Source organism: Camelus dromedarius, chromosome 4, assembly GCF_036321535.1.
Source record: "Camelus dromedarius isolate mCamDro1 chromosome 4, mCamDro1.pat, whole genome shotgun sequence".
NCBI classification, from domain to species: domain Eukaryota; kingdom Metazoa; phylum Chordata; class Mammalia; order Artiodactyla; family Camelidae; genus Camelus; species Camelus dromedarius.
The window spans coordinates 16,726,351-16,748,605 of record NC_087439.1 but is presented as its reverse complement, the minus strand read 5'-3'; the positions used below and the strand labels follow the sequence as shown (position 1 = coordinate 16,748,605).

The 22,255-nt window shown below is 42.7% G+C and overlaps 1 protein-coding gene and 1 non-coding gene across 7 annotated transcripts in view; both read left to right on the top strand.

Moving 5' to 3' along the window:
* NCKAP5 (NCK associated protein 5) overlaps positions 1 to 22,255 on the top strand; it is a 918,970-nt gene that overhangs the window by 59,316 nt on the left and 837,399 nt on the right. The window lies entirely within an intron of this gene.
* On the top strand, positions 1,197 to 1,299 carry LOC116153200 (U6 spliceosomal RNA). The gene has a single exon (XR_004136988.1). It is a non-coding gene; the product is annotated as a U6 spliceosomal RNA (small nuclear RNA).

Sequence of the window (22,255 nt, the reverse complement as noted above, 5' to 3'; positions counted from 1 at the left end):
ATCAGCGGGCCTCCATCTCTCCTGCCGCAGAATGAGAGGAAATCGCCATGTGTTTTGCATGGAGGATGCAGGATAGGTCACCTGCAGAGAAGGAGGAATTCTCACTGGTCTGGGATAATCTGAGTCTGACTCTTTTTCGAGGTGGGAAGGTTGACAAGATCCCTCCTCCCTGCCGCTCCATCCCTACAGTCTGTGATGCTCAAAGTCAGGTGTTTGTTTATTCTTTGTAACAGTTCCATTTGGTGCCACAGCCTTACTCATCTCCCACCGCGTGCCCCGAAAACTCCCCAAAGTGACCCCTTGTCTAAAGGAGAACTTGCTGTTTGCATTCGGCCCCTGAGTCCACTTCTGATTTCTCTCAGTTTAGAGCAACATTTTGTTCACTCATTCATGCTGGAAACCTGCAAGCCACCTTGACTCATCTGTCTACCATCTCCCCGACATCCCATAATCACAGTTTCTACAGTCGGATTCTCCTCCCCTTTTCCACTCTAAGGTTCAAGATCATGTCTCTGTCATGTCTCACCTGCGCCATTGCACTGGCCTCCTAAGTGGTACTTCTGTCTTCAGCTCTGCAATCTCACCTTTATCCCCATCACCTTCGCAGTATGATTCCTCTAAAACAGGGGCTGGCAAACTAAGGGCATGGCTAGATCCGGCTCACCCTCTCTTTGGATGACCCACGAGCTGAGAATGGTTTCTATGTTTTTTAATGATTAAAAAAATTTAAAAGAAGAACAGTAGTTTGTGACCCGTGAAAATTCTAGGCAACTCAAGTTTCAGTGTTGATGGATCAAGCGTTCCTGTAAAACACCGCCACACTCATGCGCATACGGATTGTCTGGGGCCACCTTCATTCTGTAACATCAGAGCTGTGGAGCTGCAACAGGGACTTTTGTACAGCCCACAAAACCTAAAGTATTGCTATCTGGTCTTTTGTAGCAAAGATTTGGTGACCCCTGATCTACAAAGCACATCTGACCAAGTCACTCCCCTGCCTGAAACCCCTGCAGGGCATTTCAGAGGCCTCGAGGTGAAGTCCAGGCTCCTTCACATGGTCTGCCAAGACCTCTGTAATCCATTCTGTGCCCACCTTGCCCCCTTTGGTTCCCAGCTTTGCCAGCTTAAATGCCACGAAGGGCCAGGCTGTCAATGGTTTAAAACAAATAAGCAGCAAGTAAGACTGAACTAACGGCTTGCTTTGGCAGCACATATACTAAAATAGGAACGATACAGAGAAGATTAGCATGGCCCCTATGCGAGGATGACATGCAAATTTGTGACGCATTCCATATTTTTCACCAGTCAGAATGGCCGTCATTCAAAAATCCACAAATGACAAATGCTGGAGAGGCTGTGGAGAAAGGGGAACCCTCCTACACTGCTGATGGGAATGCAGTTTGGTGCAGCCACTGTGGAAAACAGTGTGGAGATTCCTCAAAAGACTAGGAGTAGACTTACCATATGACCCAGGAATCCCACTCCTTGTATCCAGAAGGAACCCTACTTCAGGATGACACCTGCACCCCAATGTTCATAGCAGCACTATTTACAATAGCCAAAACATGAAAACAGCCTAAATGTCCATCAACAGGTGACTGGATAAAGAAGATGTGGTATATTTATACAATGGAATACTACTCAGCCATAAAAGCCAACAACATAATGCCATTTGCAGCAACATGGATGCTCCTGGAGAATGTCATTCTAAGTGAAGTAAGCCAGAAAGAGAAAGAAAAATACCATATGAGATCGCTCATATGTGGAATCTAAAAAACAAAAACAAAGCGTAAATACAGGACAGAAATAGACTCATAGACAGAGAATACAGACTTGTGGTTACCAGGGGGGCGGAGGGCAGGAAGGGATAGACTGGGATTTCAAAATTGTAGAACAGATAAACAAGATTATACTGTATAGCACAGGGAAATATACACAAAATGTTATGGTAGCTCACAGAGAAAAAAATGTGACGAGTGTGTATATGTCCATGAATGACTGAAAAATTGTGCTGAACACTGGAATTTGACACAACATTGTAAAATGATTATAAATCAATAAAAAATGTTTAAAAAAAAAAAAAGACTGAACTAACGGAGTCATGCCTTGGCCCCTGGTGAACCGGAGCATTTGTGCCCCACAAAAACATGCATTTCAAGAAGACAATACAGAATGAATGCCATGTGAGCCATGGGGCATCCGTTTGCCCCATGATGCTCCGAGCCTCTTTGCTTTTGACCTTACTGTCCTTCATCCAGGACTGACCTTCTTTCTAACACCATCAACTCAATGCCTACTCTTCCCCCAGGAGTCACCTTGTGGCCACTTTGCACAGAAAGTCGTGTTAGGTGTCCCCCTGGGCACCTGCCATTGTGTCTATCACTGTGTGAATTCCATTGTGTAGCAGGTACTTATTACTCATTGGTTTCTGCTATGACAGCCTTGACTCCTTGACGGTAGTGTTGCCTGATTCAAGTTTTATGCTCAGTGTGTGTTTGTAGAATGACTGAGTGAGACCTAAGTGAGGAAATAATTAACTCAGTGACTCAGCAGTTTCCTGTGTTCTGCACACAGAAGTAAAGTCATCCAACGTTATCTTCTTTGTATATTAAAATACTTGTATTATTTTTCACCTCTTGATGAAAGTTACTTTAGAATTGGTCTATCTATCTCATTCTTTCTTAACAACAACGTATGAGAAAAGGCAGGTGGGAAGAATTATCTCTGTCCTGTAGATGAGAAAACAAGGGCAGTGGAGTATGGTTTGGTGCTATCAGGGGACCAGATAGCTAGAAATTCATTCCTTTGACACTGGATCACATGACTCTCTCAGTTCAGTTTCATGTCATCAAAAATGTGTTCAGTACCTACTGAGTGTCAGGCACTAATCCTAGGTCCTAAAGATCCAAAAATGAACAAATCATGGTCCCAGGCTCCAGGAAGTCACAGTTTACCCTGGGAGATGAGCTTGTCCATCTTCTGACTGCAGCAGACCAGGGACCCCCCTAAGAGGAAAGATGAGAGGGGCCTCGGCTAGCCTGTGTGCACATGCATGAGAAGGAGAGAACACTTTTCTCACTTAGGTTAGATGTCTTCCCAGCCATCAGATGTCTGGAGTCAGACCCTGCCCCTGGTGGCGATGATGTCAGCATGTAACCATTATACCGTCCTTTCTGGGTCGATCACGACAGCAGTAACTTCCCCTCCTGAATTCATCATTCTCATCAACTCACCAAAGAAGGGCTAGCTCCACATAAAATGATTGTACTGAAACCACAGGGAAGTTTTGGAGGAAGAACATTTTTACTAATTGTGGATTGGAGAAGAGTTGGGAGGAAAGAAATCTCAGCCTGTGAGCATCACCACATCTCCCTGTGAGGCTCTACGTGGGTCTGGTCTCCTGGCTGGACTCTTGAGAGTGGACCTGCCCCGTGTCTGTGGATGCTCTTCACACATTCACGGGGGAAGGCAACTCAAGATTTCTCCTAGGACAGAGCTGAGGGCTGCTCTGGGGTCCTCCACCATGCCACCCTCTGCGTATGGTATGCCATTCAGTCCCCGCATTGTCCCTGTGAGGGAAGTCCTATCATTACCTCTGTTTCACTGAAGAGGAAACTGAGGCTGGGAAAGGTGAAGGAACTTGGGCAAGGCTGAAACACTGATGAGTGTGGACTTCCATGCTGTACACCCAAATGTTCATCTGGGTCCTGGTTTTCCCCAGCCTGTGGCCAGAGGAGGATAACACAAATAATGCAGGGAGTTTTTAAAAAGAAACTTTTTAGTATTCACTTTTTACTCTGGAATATTACTCAGCCATATAAAAGAAGTGAAATATTGCCATGTGCAGTAACATGGATGGACCTAGAGATGATTATACTAAATGAAGTAAGTCAGACAGAGGAAGACAAACAGCGTATGATATCACTTATATGTGAGATCTAAGAAAATGATACAAGTGAACTTATTTACAAAACAGAGATAGACTCATAGACATTTTAAAAAAAAACAAAACTTATGATTACCAAGACAGAAAGCGGGTGGTAAATTGACATTTTGGAATTAGTGGGTACAAACTATTACATATGAGATAGATAAACAAGGACCTATTGTATAGCACAGGGAACTATATTCAGTATCTTGTACTAGTCTATAATGAAAAAGAATCTGAAAAATTATATATATAGTATATATACATAAAACTGAATCACTTGGCTGTACACCTAAAACATTGTAAATCAACTATACTTCAATAAAAGACAATAAATAAAAAGTAAAGAAAAAATTGCAATCCGCTTTAAGATTTTTGAAATTTGTTCTTTTGGAATTAAAATATTCTTGTGTGTGTGTGTGTGTGCGTGCGCAATAATGTCTCAAGGAGTATATTATTATTTTTTTGAAAAATTTGTCATGAAATTCCATCTACATTACACAGCTGATTAGGTTCCTTCTTCCTTTCTCTCTTGTGAAGATGGCCAAGAACTTTGTAGGCACATGTGTGTGTGCATACACACAGATATATTTATGTACATGTGTCTATAGAGGAATGTGCAACATTAAATACATTTTAAAGAAGCAGTTCTGGGTTTCCCTTGTGGATTCTGCTTCAGGTTTGTTGAATGATAATCTATTTAAAATTATGGTAGCAATGACTGCTTATCTGGTAACCACTGTGAACTGCTGGATCTTCCTCAGAAAGATAGTCCAGGGCCCCACTGTCCATGGCTCACAGACGGTGTTGGACCTGTATTTTAACAGGACTGGCCCAGCTGCTTTCTGCTTCAAAGATACTGTATATTTTGTCTCCGGGGGCCTGGACTAAGGTTGAGAACAAGGCATAATTAACTCCAGTGACTCCCCATTCAATCCCTGATAAAGCTGATGTGTTTATAAAACTCCAAATTAAAATCTCTAAATGTCTGCATTTCAGACAAAAATAGACAAATAAAAAAACATTTTTCATCAAAACCTGAACGTGAAACTTAGCCTCATTTTAAACAAGGAAATAAACGAACGCTTCCCTTTATAACAGGTCTCGGGACACAAAGTGTATTATGAAGAAAAACCGTAGATGCCTTTGTACAAGTAGACAGGTGTTAATCTGGACGTCCCTGTTTTTGTGTCTACATGACATAGTGTAATGAAACTGAGAAATTCAGCGAACGGTTTGGTCTTGGTGATATCAAATCGTTGTTGATGTTCTAATGACTGGTTTCCAGCATTGTGAGAATGCAAAATCTAAGGTACACAGGAAGTAAAGAAATTGATTCCCAGTTCCTTGCTAACAATTCAAGGGTCTGAAAGGGCGATGGAGAGAGAGAGTCCGAGGACATGCCAGGGAGAACAAGACTCAGCAAGGAGAGGAGTGAGCTTGGAGGCCTTAGGCCTTGTCTGACACTCGGTGTTGTATAAAGAAATATCTACACACATAAACAGCTTTCATTTTGCCTGAGGCTGGCCTGGAAAATTCATCCTCTGGCTAGGGCAATATAGCTTTTTAGCAACATAGCCTGGTATGTACAATCAAGCACTTGGGTTTGAAACCATCTATAAACATTCATTGCCAGGGAACTGGTTAAATAAACTAGGGTACCTCGATTCAAAGAATTCTAGGTAGATAGTATACATGGATGTAAAAATTGTACAAGGTATATTGTCAAATAAAAAATATTTTATACTCATATGTATGTAAAATAACCCTATTTATATTTTTTAAAAGGATAAATAGATTTGTGTGCAAATGATTGACCCTTTTTGGAAGGACATACAATACATAGTTACCAGTAGATAATTATCCTTGAGGTCTGATTTATCCTAGAAATGAACACATTTGTTTTGTTTTGTTTTCCTTTTTGCCTTCTACTCTTCTGCATAGTTTGAAAAAAAAAAAAGCCCATCATATGCATGTGTTACTTGAATGATGAATCTTAAGAAAACAATGAAAAACCTGGACTTGTGTCTCCTTTATGAGTTTTTCTGTGTGACACTAAGTTTTCTGAGCTTCAGTTCATTTTCAAGGGTTGATAAGAGGAATGGTTTTGACACGTGTAAAAGTCCTCTGCACATTGTAAAGTGGGTCCAGGTGTTTTCACCTCTTTTGTTTAGATATATCCCAGGAGCTTTCTATTTGAGTGGGATGGAGCCAGATGCCAACAGTGACAGCCGTAGCTAAAGTTTTCTCCAATCTGTTACCAAGGGATGGGATTTTTCAGGCTGTGCTTTCCCTCCTGCATCTGACCGCTGCCTGGGACCCCACCGCGCTCTCCCCACTTTCCTGGAGACACGTGGCTCTGTGTTCCCAAGGCAGTGGGAGATGCCTGAATTATGCCTGAATTATCATCGGGAGAGCGTAGGAGACAGCAGCAGCTCCCCTGGCAGCCGAACGGGGCAGCTGTTTTCTGAGACACGTGACTTCATGAAACCTCTGTTGGCAAACACATCGCCTAATCAGGAAGGGAAACCCAGCAATTCAAACGCTTTATGAGGCCCCAGCTTAGCTCCCACTGTTTATTTGGGCTCTTCGTTGAATGTTGATCACTAGGCTCTAAATAATGATTCATTGCCCCACCTGACTCGAAGCCCTGCTTTATCTTCCCAGGCGGGGAGGAAGTTCCCACCAAGTGGATCTTGGCTCTATTACAGCTTCTCTGTAGTCCAGGCCCCAGCACAGGAGTGACACAAGTTCAGAGAGGGAGAGACACACACCCACGTGTACAGGCACTCACACACATACACCATTCACACATCCACAAACATACATGCACAATACATGCTAGTCACACACATAACATACTACAGGCTCAAACACACACTACACTCTCACTGTGGCATAGACACTATGAACAAATGCTCAGAAATAGGAGAAACTATCCAGAAAACTGCTTATCAAAACAGAAGAGTCTCCTGCTGCAGTGAGTCAAAGGGCTTGGCCAAAAGAGCGATTTTTCCTCTAGATATCTAGGGGGCAACTGCAAACAATAACAATGCCTTGGGCGAGGGTATTTAAAGACATCTGACATTTCACTAAAATGGGACTTCACCAGCTACGCCTTCTTTTGGAGTTACTGTTACCTTCAGGTTGGGTTTTGTGGTTTACTGGCGCTGTCAAGGATCGCTTCTCACCCACAGCCAATTACAGCACTTTTCCCTGAAAATGTTGAAAGGAGGATGCTAAGGTACAGAGGTGGAGGATCTCAGGATACAGAGGTGGAGGATGCTCAGGGTACAGAGATGGACGATGCTCACGATACAGAGGTGGAGAAATCACCCTGTTAACCAGGTCCAGCCAAGCTGACACTTCCCGGGAGAACATCCTGGACTTCAGGGAGGTGAGGCAGGACAGGGCAGAGCTGAGGGGCCATCAATAGAGAGGGGAGGCAGGAAAAGCGTCTCAGTGGGGCTCCAGCAGGGGTGGACCTCTGCCCCAGCCCACTGGGGGTCTTTGCTATCCACAGCCTCCTGGCTGAGTTGCTTTCAGGCAGCAGGGAGAGACCTGATAAAATTTCTTCTACCTTCAAAAATAACATTGGTTTGGGTTGCATGTACATTAGGGAGTGTCTTCTTGTCTCCCTGTCTCTTTGAGGTTGTCAGTGCCTGTCACCAGCAGGCAGTCACTCACTGTATATGGAATGAAAGAATGGCAACCTTTCTGATGCCGCAGTCCAGATATTTCTGTACGGTTCCCTACATACATATAAAGGGGCTATATCCATCTGGTGGGCATGAAGACGATTATAATGTGCCTGCACATTACCTCACTGTCTGAATATCTTTTCTTCTTTATTTATGTGCACTTCCTTGGTGATCTCATCCAGCCTCATGGCTTTAAATACCAGTTATATACTGACAACTCCCAAATCTATATCTCCCTCCTAGATCTCTCTCCTGAGTCCCAGGCTTCTATGTCCCATGGCCTACTGGGCACCTCCAATTAAGTGCTTAATAGGCATCCAACCGTAGCATGTTCGGAAGGACTCCTGATTTGCCTCTGAAACCTGTTTCTCCTGTAGGCTTCCCCACTCAGGAAAGGCAATTTCATCTTTCTGGTTTCTCAGGTAAAATCCTCAGACTTATTCTTGCCTTTTTTTTTTTCTTTTTTATAATTTTTATAATTGCTTTACAGTGTTTCAGGTGTATGGCAAAGTGATTCAGTTATACACATATATGTATTCTTTTTCAGATTCTTTTCCATTATAGATTATTACAAGATATTGAATATAGTTCCCCTGTGCTATACAGTAGGTCCTTGTTGTTTATCTATTTTATATATAGTAGTGTGTATCTATTAATCTCAAATTCCAAATTTATCCCTCCTTACCCTTTCCTCTTTGGTAACCATAAGTTTGTTTTCTATGCCTATGAGTCTATTTCTGTTTTGTAAGTAAGTCCATTTGTATCATTTTTTTAGTTTCCACATATAAGTGATATTATATGGTATTTGTCTTTCTTTGTCTGACTTACTTCACTTAGTATAATAATCTCTAGTTCCATCCATGTTGCTGCAAATGGCATTATTTCATTGTTTTTAATGGCTGAGTAATACTCCATTATGTATATGTATATACCACATCTTCTTTATCCAGTCATCTGTCTGTGGATACTTAGGTTGCTTCCATGTTTTGGCTATTGTAAATAGTGCTGCTTTGGATATTGGGGTGCATGTAGCTTTTCTTTTTGTCTTTTCTGGATATATGCCCAGGAGTGTGATTGCTGGATTATATGGCAAGTCTATTTTTAGTTTTTTAAGGAACGTCCATACTTTTTCTATAGTGACTGAACCAATTTAAATTCCCAAAAACAGTGTAGGAGGGTTCTGTTTTCTCTACACCGTCTTCAGCATTTATTATTTATTCTTGCCTTTTTAATTTCTTGCACACTCGTATTTACCCCATCAGTGTGTCAGATCTACATTTAAAGTATATCCCAAATCTGAGCACATCCTAACACCTCCACTGCTGAGAACCACCCACCATGTCACTCCCTGGGTGACAAATGTCCTATCTGATGTCCCAGTGTCCTCTCATATGTCTCTGTGGTTCACCTTTCCCCAGAAGCCCTGGTGTTCCTTTAGAAATGTAAGTGAGATTAGATTGATCTTCTGCTCCAAAACCACTAGTGGGTCCACATCTTGCTTCAAGTGGAAGCCAGGGTCCTAACCTTGTCCACAGCAGCTACATGATCTTCACCTCATCTCATTTTCCACCTGCTTGTCCCCTCATTCCCTGCCTCCGCATGCTGGCTTCTTGCAGTTCTTCCCCAGCATCAAGCAGATTAGCATCTCAGGGCCTTGGCCTCGCTGTTCCTTTTGCCTGGAACAGGTGTCCCTAAATATTCATATGGTTTATTTCCCCCTTTCTTTCAAGTCTGCTTCAATGCCTTGAATTAGAGAGACATTTTCTGACCAATCACACCACCTCCTGTCACTCTTGCTTATTCTCCACAACACTAATCCCTGCTTTGTATGATAGGCGTATTTTTGTTTATGTGTTTATTGCCTAACTTCTCCTTCTAGAATGTAAGCACCATGAGAGAAGGGACTTGATGGATTTTGTTCCCTTCTACACCTCTGCTGCCTAGAACAGTGCCTGACTCCCAGTAGGCACTCAGTAAAGTTTTGATGAATGGAGGAAGGAAGGAAGAAAGGGAGGGAGGAAGGAAGGAATCATGAGTTCCATTAGGACAGAACCCAAGCCCGTCAGACTAACAGACATTAGAGCAGTATTTCTTAAACCCTAATCATGGTCATTCAATAAGATAACAACAAGTTTATACTGTATAGCACAGGGAACCATATTCAATATCTTGTAGTAACCTATGGTGAAGAAGAATATGAGAATGAATGTATATATGTTCCTATGTGACTGAAGTATTGTGCTGTACACTTGAAATTGACACAACATTGTAAACTGACTGTACTTCAATAAAAATATATTTTAAAAATGCATTTTATATTATGACACAGTTGACAGATATACATATATTTAGTATGTGGCTTGCACTCTATTTTCTTTTCTTTCCTTTTTTTTAATTGAAGTACGATCAGTTACAATGTGTCCGTTTCTGATGTACAGCACAATGTCCCAGTTATGCACATACATACATCTATTCATTTGCATATTCTTTTTCATTAAAGATTATTACAAGATATTGAAAATAGTTCCCTGTGCTATACAGAAGAAACATTTTTAACGTCTATTTTTATATCCCTCCCACCCCCTTTCCCCGGTAACCATAAGATTGTGTACTATGTCTGTGGCACTCTATTTTCTATTTCTTTGAATTCTATTTTAACATTTTCTAATTTAGTTCCATAACAAAATACTGTTCTGGACTCGTCAAACTGATTTAACCGCTGACGGGTTATGAACCATGGTTTGAAAAACACTGCATTAGAGGAACTGGAAAGTCTTGCTGGGGGATAAAGGTTAAAATGTAAATGAAGTGATCAGTCATGACACCATCTTGTGAATTAGAAAATCAGACTGCTTTCTTTGTAAAAATTTGGCATCTTTATTAGAGTCGGGGAGAAAAAGGCAATTCTCTGGCATGCGTGCTTTGAGGAGAGAGAGTCATGGGTTGGATGCTGTTGGCAAGGTGTTTTTAAAATTCAGCTGACACTGAAGGAGGACTTGGGAGAGAAAGGTGCGAGGAAAACGTCATCATCACAGTGCAGGAAAGTGGGTTAGGGCCAGCTCTTGCCCGACACTGTCCACATATTCAGACGGGGACAAACCCAGTTTCAAGCCCTGTCTAGATCCCTTCTGTCAGACTGAGGACTTTTCCCGTCCTTCCCTTCAGGTGGAGACTGTGTGCACAAAATGGAACGCCTCTTCTGTCATCCCTACCAGTGCCTTTCCCAGGAAGATGTAATTAGTTCTAGATTTTTCCATTCCAGTGTTCTCTGCCAAACTGAGCGATGACCAACTGTGTCATACTCAGGTTATCTTCTCAGAAGCAGCCATGAGGCATTTCAGTTGGTCCTACAATGGTTGTTATCTGACAAGGAACCTTTGTGATGTGCCAGGCATTGTTCTGAGTAATTTACAACAATTCTGTGCAGTGGTGCTGCCGTTAGGGTCTGCATTTTACAGGTCTGAGCATGATTACATAAGTTATCCAAGGTGACCTCATTAGTCAGTGGTGAACGAGGATTCAAACCCAGGCAGTCTGGCTCCTGAATTCCTGTTCTCACTCACTGCTTGTTCTTTAAAAATGTGACGACTGATCTCATAGTGACATTGGAGCCAGCCTGCTGCTCATGAAGGGGAATGAGGTTCCAGGGCACTGGTGTTAGCCTGTGAGATGAGGGCCAGGGCACATCCCTAGCATGCATTGCTTTGCCCCCGTTTTTCCCTGAATTCAACTTCTTGTAGAAGTACAATCAGCCAAAGCTAAAGGACGGATTGTCCAATTCAGAGATCGTGATGTGGTGGTGGACCTCTTTTGTTTGATCCACTAGTATTTTTAAAACTGTAGATATTAATGCCTTTTGCTGGCCATGAACTTTCCTCTTCATCGCAGTCACCACCATTCCTTACCTCTGCTCTTCACTTATGTCCCCTGCCTTGTTCCTGAAGGTAATTTGTGTGTGCGCATGTGCATGTGTGTACATGTGCATGCCTGTGTGTGATATTGCTGTCTTAAATAGGATCAGGTGCCAACTGACTCTGCCCTAGGTCTCTTAACATGACGTGGTGCATGCTACTCTGCTCGTACCACCATCCTGAGGATTAAGAGGAGGCAAACTGGGCATGAACTCGGCTAGTGTTCTTTTCACAGTACTTGCCATCGAATTGAAAGTATATGGTTCCCATTTGTTGGAGGAGAACCCCCTGGGAGCATCAGACCTTGAGGAACCATCTGGTACCTCTCTTCCTGAAGTTGACATTGTTATATGTGGGCCAAGCCAATAATAAGTGAGAGGCCATTGAGGAAGGAAGTCAAGGTGATGGTAAATCACCTACATAAAGCATCAGTTCTCAAGGGTGAGTGGGGAAAGAAGATAAGCCCTCAGGTCAAGTGCAGAACTGGCCAGGAATTAGAAGCCGAAGGGAAGGAAGTGATTGAGGATTCGTTGAGAGTATTACTGGCTTGCGGGTCACACGGCCCTTGTGTTAGCAGCTTGCTGGACAGCTCTGAGACGTGGGCATTTACATACACAGAGACTGTTTGGCTTTAATTGATCATTAATACGTATTTAATGAGGCCCTACTAAGGGTCTGAGCTAATTGTACCTGAATGAACTTTTACTATTGAAGATCTAAGCTCTTAATGAACTCCGTGCCAAAGTTGAGGAGAAAATGCCAGATCTACCTCTTATCTCTAGTATCGACTCACACTTAATCCCAGGCTCTTGTGAGGGCCAACAATGCTTGTTCTGACTTTTTCTTTTTTAATGATCAGCACCATGCCAAGATATTATTTATGCCAAAACACAGACACTTGGTGCCAGAGAGGGAGATGGGAAGCGTTGGAGGAACCTTTTTCTCTACAAAGATTGCAGAATGGAGAAATTAAGAGCAACACAGATTTCTCTGTAGTCCGACAGACGGTTTGAATGCTGCCATTGATATTTCCTACCTGTGTGTACAGGGCGGATACTTAAGCCCTCTGAGTCTCAGTTTTCTCATGTGTAAAATAAGGTGAATAGTGCTCATAGTACATAGAGTCACTGTCATAAAAACTATTAAAGGAAATAACATGGAAAATGATTTGCCCATATGTCATAAAGAACTGTAATTTTTTATTATCAGGGTTTCTTGAAATACTTGGAGGAAATCTAGGTGGAGGTGGTCTATGACCTATGACAAAATGATATTTTTGTATTTTCCTTGCAATAGAATACTAACAAAAAGTAAGAGAACTGACTGGCCTTCCCAGCTCTAACCATGATGTGGCAGACCGTGTAAGCTACCAGAAGTAGTAGACAACAGAGTCTGCAAAGCATGGGCTTTGATTCAGGCAAACTTGATCTCGATCTCTATTTCTTAAGTGATTCTGGACAATCTAGCTAGGGTTCACAGAACTCCATTCCTTCATCTGTAAATGTGGATAATGTTTTTCCTAGGTTTCTTTTTGTTTGTTTGTTTTCATAATTTAATTTCCGAGGTTTCTTACAATAAAATACTGTAACCATCCCTAAAATGTCAGTGATTTCTCTTCACTCACTTTCAGTGCTTATCTCTGTGTGTTCAATGAACACATGTATATCATGTGTTAACTTACAATTTAAAAAAATGGGAACTTACTGTTTATTAAATGTTGTATCCTGCTGTTTTCACTTAGCTTTATCTTGTGACTATTATTTAATAAATTGTGCTCCAGAATCTATTTATAAATGGCTGCATTATAGTCCACCTTGTGGAGGAACTAGTTTATTTAACCATGTGTTGTTTGAAATGTAGATTGTTCCCCTTTTTTTTTTCATTTAAAAATATGGTCACAGAGAAATTTCCTATACATTAATCATTTTTTTCCATCTCTGGACAATTTCATTTTGATCATTTCCAAGAAGTGTAATTACTAAGTCAAACGATATGCCAAATTGCTTCCCAGAAAGGTTATACCAGTTTACAACTCCTGCTAGCATTGTAGGAAGGTGCCTACTTCACCATGATCTCAGCAACAGTGGGCATCACCCCAAATTCTGTTCTGCAAGATGATTTTGTCTGTGAAAATTGTTTACTAGCTGAATGGAGACATCTTGAATGGATAGCAGTATTTCCCTAACTCAACCTCTTACCTGGTGAAGGCTGAGTGAGACTTAGAGAACTGTTAGGAGTTCAGATTTTATAACAGGTTGACTGGACCACAAGACTGGAAACATGCCATTCACTGGAACAAAAAGTGAAACCAGAGGCCTTTTTACTTTGCTTTCATTGAAAAACCATTGGCAACCTAGATTATCACCATATGTATAATGGGGACATTTGTGTCTGTCACTTGGAGGGATTTTTGAGTAGAATTTAATGAAAAGTTGATACATCTAGATGCCTGCAGAGCTGCACATGTTACAGCAGATCACCAGCTAATTACTATGTGGTTAGCGGGGTATAATTGTGTGGGGGCTGGGAAGAAGACATCTGGTAGTAGCACCTTTTAGGAGACAGAAGTAGCAGCCTGAATTAGATGTAGCTAAAATAGGAGTGGATGGTGATGGAGTGATTTTTCGGAGAGCATGCATGACTCTCCAGAGCAACCCTCACACCCCCTCAGGGAGATCCTGGCAAGCCCCAACTTCACCTAGAACAGTTGTTCTCCAACTTTTCTTGCATCAGAATCACCTAGGTTGGACCATTGTTGAGTCCCAGAGTTTCTGATTCAGTAGGTGGGGTTGAGCCTGAGAATTTGCATTTCTAATAGACTCCCAGGTCCTGCTGCTGTGGTCCCTGGACCACACTTTTCCACTGGCCTATAGGATCCCCCTTGCAGCAGTTTAGCTATCATTAAATTAAACCACTGTCTGCTGTGGGTTTCTGTTTTTATTCATAGGGAGACCACTAGTGTTTGCATTCCAGCAGCATTAAGCTTCACCAAAAAGCAGTCTTTTAATTATTTCCCCAGGACATGGTATTGTGTCTTTGGAAAATGTACATACAGTAAGTATATCTCTCCTTGATCCGTATCTTCATCTGGTGTACACATGCGGTTGAATGTGAATAGCGTGAGCATGCCCAACATCAGAAAAAAGGAATATTTTTCTAGCCAGTGTTAGAATAATCTCCTGCTTTTCAAAGCAGAGTGTTCAGATTTAACAATGACTTACAATGAAAAGTGAAATTTCAGCCTCACTTTAGGCAAATGGGTGCCCTCCTGTTTCCAAGGGCATGTCTCTTCTCCGAGAGCTCTGGGTTTGAGTGGCCTGGGAAAGATAAGGAGACATGTCATGATGTCAGAGAGGCCCTCAGCCCATAGACACAGAGCTGTGGTCAGTGAGCAGACAGCCCTGTTTGGTTCAGCCCTGTTCCAGGGAAATGGCTCCAATCCAAACACATGAGCAGGCCAGAAAGCAGGGTTATGTAATTACCTGGATGCTCAGCCTGCCACAGCAGCTGTTGGAGAAAACTGTCACAGTTGGTTTGCCGAGGACCCAGGGCTAGATGCCTGCTCCGGGAGGACGTATTCCCAAGCTGACACCTGGGCCTCGGGACAGCCAATGAGGTTCCACCAAGCAGAACAGAGGGGTCCAAGTTAGACAGTGTGTTCCAGTGAGAAAGACTCACTCTCTGTAGGAAAGAGAGAATCCCACATGACATGAAGCGGACAGGGAGAGGGAAGAAGTGCAGACAGACGTCCAATTAGATAACCATCTCCAGCCACGTCTTACAAGCACGCAGCGTTTTGATGCCATTCTCCAGGATCCCAGATGCATCTGAGGCATTTCCTTCCCGAGTTTACTTTTTAACTTTTTTAAACTCCTATTGAAGGGTGGGGAAACAAATGTCCTCATTCACTAGAGATTTGTTTTAGCAGCAATGGAAGATTAACTTGTGATGAGGTCATTCCGTGTGAAACAGAGTTCTGAAAAAGAGTGTCAGGGGCTAATGTCGATATGATTACATTCTTCTTGACTAAAATCGTATTAGAAGGATGGGCAAGAGGAAGGGAAGAAGGAAGAAGATTAGAAGAAAAGAGAAGAAACAAGAGCTTTTCTGATTTTTAAAAAAATTCAGTTGAGCTTTTTAAATAACTGATTGCAAATAGCTATTGAGTTTGGAACTATTTATTTCCAAAACTCTGAGTGTAGGGGGGGGGGTGGGGGGGAGAGAGAGAGAGAGAGAGAGAGAGAGAGACTGGGGAGAGAGAGAGCCTTTATACTGATTACACATTCTGGGTGGATCATATATTCATATATTTGCACAGATGCCTGAGACATGGTCTTAAAAAATAATGACTAATATTTTAATGATATCATTGTGTATTCAGGATCGATGCATTACATGCAAAAGCAAAGCCCATCCACTTTATTCCCTTACCTCTGAGGGCATGCACACTGAATGTTCTAAGGTACCAAGAGGTGATTAAAGCTTGTGGGGAAATACTCCATCTGTCTCAGAAATAAACCATGCTGATTTGTTCTAAATGAGTAAGAGGCTTCCCTGAGCTTTCAAGAGACAGTCTGCATTAGACACCGTGATTTATGCCGCACTGCAACTACATCATGCCAGCTAAGGTAGGGGCAGCCGTCCCCCCAAGTTATTAGAGTTGTTCATTTCTCCTTAGTACCCCATGGTGCACAGGGTTTCCATGGTAAAAGAGAAAATCGCTGTTTTCCCTTCTATGCTTCCATCCTAGGGTTCAATTTCCACATCCATCTGAACACTACACAGAGCTCAGAGAAACAGAGGTACAGGAATTTAGATCCTGCTTGACTAAAGACTTGGAATATGAATAATTTGTAATGGAAGATTTATGGAAAATTTATTTATCTTCAACCTTTTCTGTTTTCTCCTACAGAGAAGCAGAAGGTAGAATGGGTTTTAAAAATTCATCATCCAAGAAGCAGTAGTGGCCTGGGTTATCCCAATTCAGTAGTAACTCACGAGTGAGCAAACAATTCACCAAGGAAACCAGGAGACTTCGGCCTCCTGAGTACCAGGGAAGGAATCCATGGCAGCCCCTGTAACCTCTGACGGATGTGTTGACGATACGCTCACTGGTTTATTAGCTTCTCTATAGTATCACAGTTGGATAAAAGGGAAAGAAAACAATTTCAGCTCTATTTTTTATGTTGACATGTCCAGAAGCCAAAAATACTCATTGTGTTCTTTATCTATCCTATTTGCTGGGAAGGAAAAGAATTACATTTTCACGGTGAAACCATAATGGTGAAGGGAAGATGCGTATGTGATACCCACAGGGATATTGACACGGACTTCTGAGTCTGGGCCTGGGTGTATCTCGGTTTAACACAGAGGATTTCCTTATCTAGGGGAAAAGGAGGGCCAGCAAAATATTTATGTAGTCTACTGATGATAGAGGGCAATGTTTATTGCCGTGGGAGGAGGGCATTCATCTTCTCACTCATTTCCCTTCCACTGGGTCATGTTTACTTCCTGTTTCTGTTGAGAGTTCTCTTTATGCCTGCGTTCCCATCCTTTTCTCTATCCAGGTATATTCACTTATCTGCCTTCATATATGGATCTACAGCTGGTCAACCCCGAGCTGGCCTCCTGCCCTAGGAAGCATGGAGGCTAGACCAGAGTCCTGCTAGAGAATCAAGGTCCCTTCTGGGATGTGCTGTTCTCATGTCCCATCTGACCTGTCCCTTTGAGTCCTGTGTGCCATAGTTTCCTCATTGCCTCATTTCTCTCTACCTTCCACCTTCTTCTCTAGTCTCCCTATAAATACCTGGAGTCTTTGTACTACCTTTGTTACCGAATGCAAGTTCATGTGCTCTATGCACATTGAGGTCAAAGAAACCAAAACATCGGAGTTTGGAGCAGAGAAAGGGTTGTTGCAGGGCTGAGCGAGGAGGACGGGGTGGCTCATGCCCAAGAATACCTCAAGCTCCCTTCAGGGTTTCAGCAAAGCATATTTAAGGCCAGGTGAGGGAGGGAGGCCATAGGGTACATGATCAGCTCGTGCACAATTCTCTGGTTGATGTGGAGGGAACAGGGCAGTCAACACTATCAGCCCCTAGGTGCTAGGAGGTCTGGGAGCCACGTGCTCTCAATCATCAAGCAGTTCATTTCTTCCCTTTGGTGGTAGTTTTTAGCATCTGAAAAACTCAGGAAATATAAAAGAGATACTATTGTCTGGGTGCTTCAGAGAGGACGTACAGCAGAGGACATGGGGGAGGGGTCTGTCCCAGGAAGGCCCCTCAGGGTCCTCCTTGGTTACACATTCACATCGCATACAGTGGCATTTTGGTGGAGACTTTGGAGCCAGCTGCTTTGATGAAATCCTATCTCTGCCCACACACTAGCTGTGCAACTTTGAGCAGGTTACTCAACCTGTCTGTGCCTCATCTTCCTCACTGTAAAACAAGGATAATGGAAGGAACAAACTCACACAACTGTGGAGAGACTTAACTAAGCCAAGACATTCACAGCGCTGTGAAAGGCATTTGGCACACACTCAGTGCTGTGTAATTGTTTATGGTCATCACAGTTCCTGCGGTTATTATCTGACCTTATGCATCCTCTTTAATTATTAAAGCTGCCATTCTGCTTTAAGTGTATGTTTCTTTCAGATGATCTGTTTGGTTGCTTCCACACTGCAGCATACCCCATGGTTCCCCAGATTGTAATTTCTCACCCTGATTCAGAGTCTTAGTTATCTAAAAAAACAGATTTTGCTGATTACACTGGAGAAACCATACTTTCCCCTTTTGTGCTTAAAGTTCTCAAGGTCTGAGGTTACAACTCGGGTTGAGTTCTCTGGAAACAGAAACTAAGTCCTATATTGGTTGGGTTAGGTGATGGTGGGAAACTGATTGGAGACAGATGCCCGTAGATGGGCAGGGAAGAATTTGGACTGGACATAGGGGGAAGGTGAACCTGTCCCTTTGAGTCCTGCAAGTCCAGAGGTTAAATTCCCGACTGAAAGATGCAGCCTTCCCAGGAAGAGGTACCACAGCATCTCTTTATAAAGACTTCACAGTTTGGCCAAGTGCCTTTTACTGGGATGGGAGGGGGAAGAAAAAGAGGTCACCCAAGGGTGAGGGATAATGCTGTAGGAAGGAGTGGCAGGGAAGATGGGTACACAAAGATGGAATAGAGGTGTATGTTACTATGGGAAACCATGCATAATCTTCACATAGAAGGGGCTGATGATAGTCTGGGGGGTATTAAGGGACTTGTATAGAGACACACCTTTTTTACTTGCATTTTTTTTTTTTTTTGAGGCTTTGAGATGTTGCAAAGAGAAACTGTGGTAGGTTCAGCCCTCTTGTTTTGCCCGGACTGAGGGGTGTCCCTGGATGCTTGCCTTTTAATGCTAACCTTGGGTCCTAGGTGGGTGAATACAAAGCCTTTTCTAAACCACGTCACGGAGTTACAACTGAAGCCATAGGGTAATGGAAGGGCAGAGGGCTGGGAAACCATGGGCAGATATTTTTCTGTTTAGTTTAGAGTGACAGGAAACAGACATTATTGATGGTTCCTGCAGTGCTTCCCACATACTTGTCAGCTACTAAATACAGATCAAGAGGAAACGAACTTGAGGGCAATGAATTAAAAGAGAAAATGATTTGGAAGAAACTGCTGAGGACAGGGAAAGAAGGGTAATATAGGCAACAAATCATAATGCACCCGAATACTTACAATGCCACAGAGGTCGGGCCAGGTCCTGAGCCAGTGTCTTTGGTCCAGACCGGAGTGCTCCTGCAACCATATGTGTTATGGAATAACCCTCTCTCTGTACCTGCCCTCACCTCATGGACTCTGGAATATCCTTTCCTTCTTTCCTTCCTACTCGCTCACCAAAGGGGTGATACCTGTTTCAAAGTTAGTGAGATGCCCACTTCCACCTCAGGCATATCTGCTCCACCCCTCTCCCACAGTGAATCAGCCTCTTGCAGGACCGACATGTTGTAGGGTTGGTTTGGAAGTTTGGTGGTGACAGTGGTTGGGGGTGGTGTGGGGTTACCTGCTTCTGGGAGTGCATTTCTAGGGGTTGCTTAATCCAAGTCCAAGGCCCAAAGGGTCTGGTGGAAACTGATCTTGAAATGAAAGCAAGATCTGCTTACTTTGTTTCCAAAATACCGAATGTGTTACTGGAAAGGCTGACAAGCTGATACATTTCACTAACTGTGATCTTTGGACTTTCTAACCTCATATAAAGCATAGTTCACACTCAGTCAACAATTCCATTTCCAGTAAGGAACTGGGCTCCTAGCTAATAACTAAGTTCTTTGTATCCAAGAGGTCGGTGCTCAGTTCCCTGCACTTTATTGTCAGGTTGCCTTAACTTTCCTAAACACACAATCTCAGTTACCACCTCTCCCCCTTGGACTAACACTGCTGTATGGACTTTATTTATTTGTTTTTTTAGCAATATGGGGTGGAAGTATCTTTTTTCGGTGTATTTTTCCATTATATCTCCCAGTCAGGAGACACCCGAAGAATAGTGTATGAGCATTCATAGCTGCTCAGAATCCAAAAAATGCCTAGAGCCCAGAATTCAGGGGATGATCCACAAGGACCTGTAGACACTGTAATCTGCTCCATATGGAGTGTTTGGTGAATGACTCAGTGGATGAAAGAGCAAACTCAGTAACAAATTAAAGATAATGATTTCAAAGATTAATGCCTCAGTGTAGCCCTCAAGTTCACATGACATTCGTTAGACAGTAATATATTCTTTTCTCTGGACTCCCAACATATTGTTCACTATTATTAAGTGATGCTGACTGCATCTTGGGGGAGCAGGCAGATAGGATCATCTGTATCTGACATAGGCTTGGAAGATGGGTGCTGAAGAAGGGAAAGAAAGAAGAAAGACAGGCAGATTTCCTCACCTGAGTACCTGATGCCTTGCCTCCCCACCACCCCTGTAACTGATGTCCCAAGTTGGATCAGATCTACCTGCTGGCCCTGACCTTTCAGGCCTCCTGTGACTTTCAGTCTCTTTCTCCAACTGGAACAAACAGCTTGTACCCACCTAGCACCATGTTGACACAGAGGGAACTACTGTTGAGGTATAGAATATGGTCTCTACATCAAGATGACGACGCTCTCTCTGGTTGGGAGGTAAGAGTTTCCTACTAAAAGCAAACGTGAACGCACCAGTGCTGGCCGTGCATAATGAAGTGCCAGACTGGGTGGTGCAGAAGGTATGGGGCCAAGCAGCTCAGAGGGTTGAAAAAGGATGAAGTGGACAGGGAAAGCCTAATGTCATTTGGCTCCATTCACCTGTGAATGTGTGTCCTCCCTCGGCTCTTTTTGGCAGGTGGGAGTAGGGGTGGGCTGGCCGGATGGGCTGGAGGCCCTCTCCTAGGGATGTCACTCTCTGAACTGTCGTATATAACAAAAATCTGCCCACGATTTCATTTCAGAAGTATCCTATTGCTAAAATAACATTCTAAAGCTCCTTATGATACTAATGACACTCTTCTTTTGAAACAAGAATTTATCATTTTGATATTTATTCTGAAGGTCTTCGCCATATCTTAAAGCAATTTTAAGGTTTTAAAGCAATTAAAAAATTTAAACTATTTAAAAATGTAAGTGATTTTTAGTCCTTAAAATTTTTTCTTACTGAAGTTCATTTGATTTACAATGCTGTGTTAGTTTCAGGTATACAGCAAAGTGATTCAATTTTATATATATATATATGTATACACACACACATATATATTATTTTTCAGTTTTATATATATATATACACACACGTACATTCTTTTTCAGATTCTTTTCAATTATAGGTTATTATAAGATACTGAATACAGTTCCCTGGGCTATACAGTAGGTCCTTGTTTATCTATTTTATATATAGCAGTGTGTATCTGTTAATCCCACACTCCTAATTTATCCCTGCCCCCTTCTCCTTTGGTAACCATAGTTTGTTTTCTAAGCAATTTCTAACCTAACAATAGCACCTTGTGACCTTGACCAATAAGACTTGCGTTGTTATAATCATTCAAGGTAAGAAATAATAACTAATACACTGAATGGTTCTACTCCTTTGTTAACAGGCAGGCTCTACTTTAAAATAATTTCCCCACCAGCAGATTTTTAGGTTTAACCATAGATGATTGTACCTGGAAAAGGCTTAATCTGTTTTAAAGCAATTCCCTGGGATGTATTTAAAGTATAAAGTTTAAAACTGCAGTGATGACAGAGCTGAGGGACTTTATTATCGCCAAAGGTCTCACAGCCAGGATTTGAGTCCCTTGGGCTTTCTAACTCCTAGGAGGAATTATGGAGGATTTTAATACCACAGTTTCCTAGACAGAGGGCCATATCTCCACACCATAGTGAGCTTTGCCTGGGAGTGTGGGGACCAAACGGGCACTTCCTTTAGGAGTGGAGAAGAGGCCAAATATGCATCATCCCTGCTTGGATGGTGCCTGGTCTGCCCGTCTGCCTTGGCCCTGGACACCCCGCCTGGGGCCGCTTACAGCATCCTCTGCAGTATCCGCCCTGCACTCCCCAGGTGCTCTTTGCACCTGAGCCTGCTGCTCTCCCCTGCACCTCCCCTCCATCTCTGCCCTCTCTATTGACTTCCCAGGGCTGTTTAGTTGGGGACATGCTGCAGAGACAGCTGCCTCTCCCTCGCTGATCTGTAAGAATGCCTTTTTACTAAAGGGCCTTTG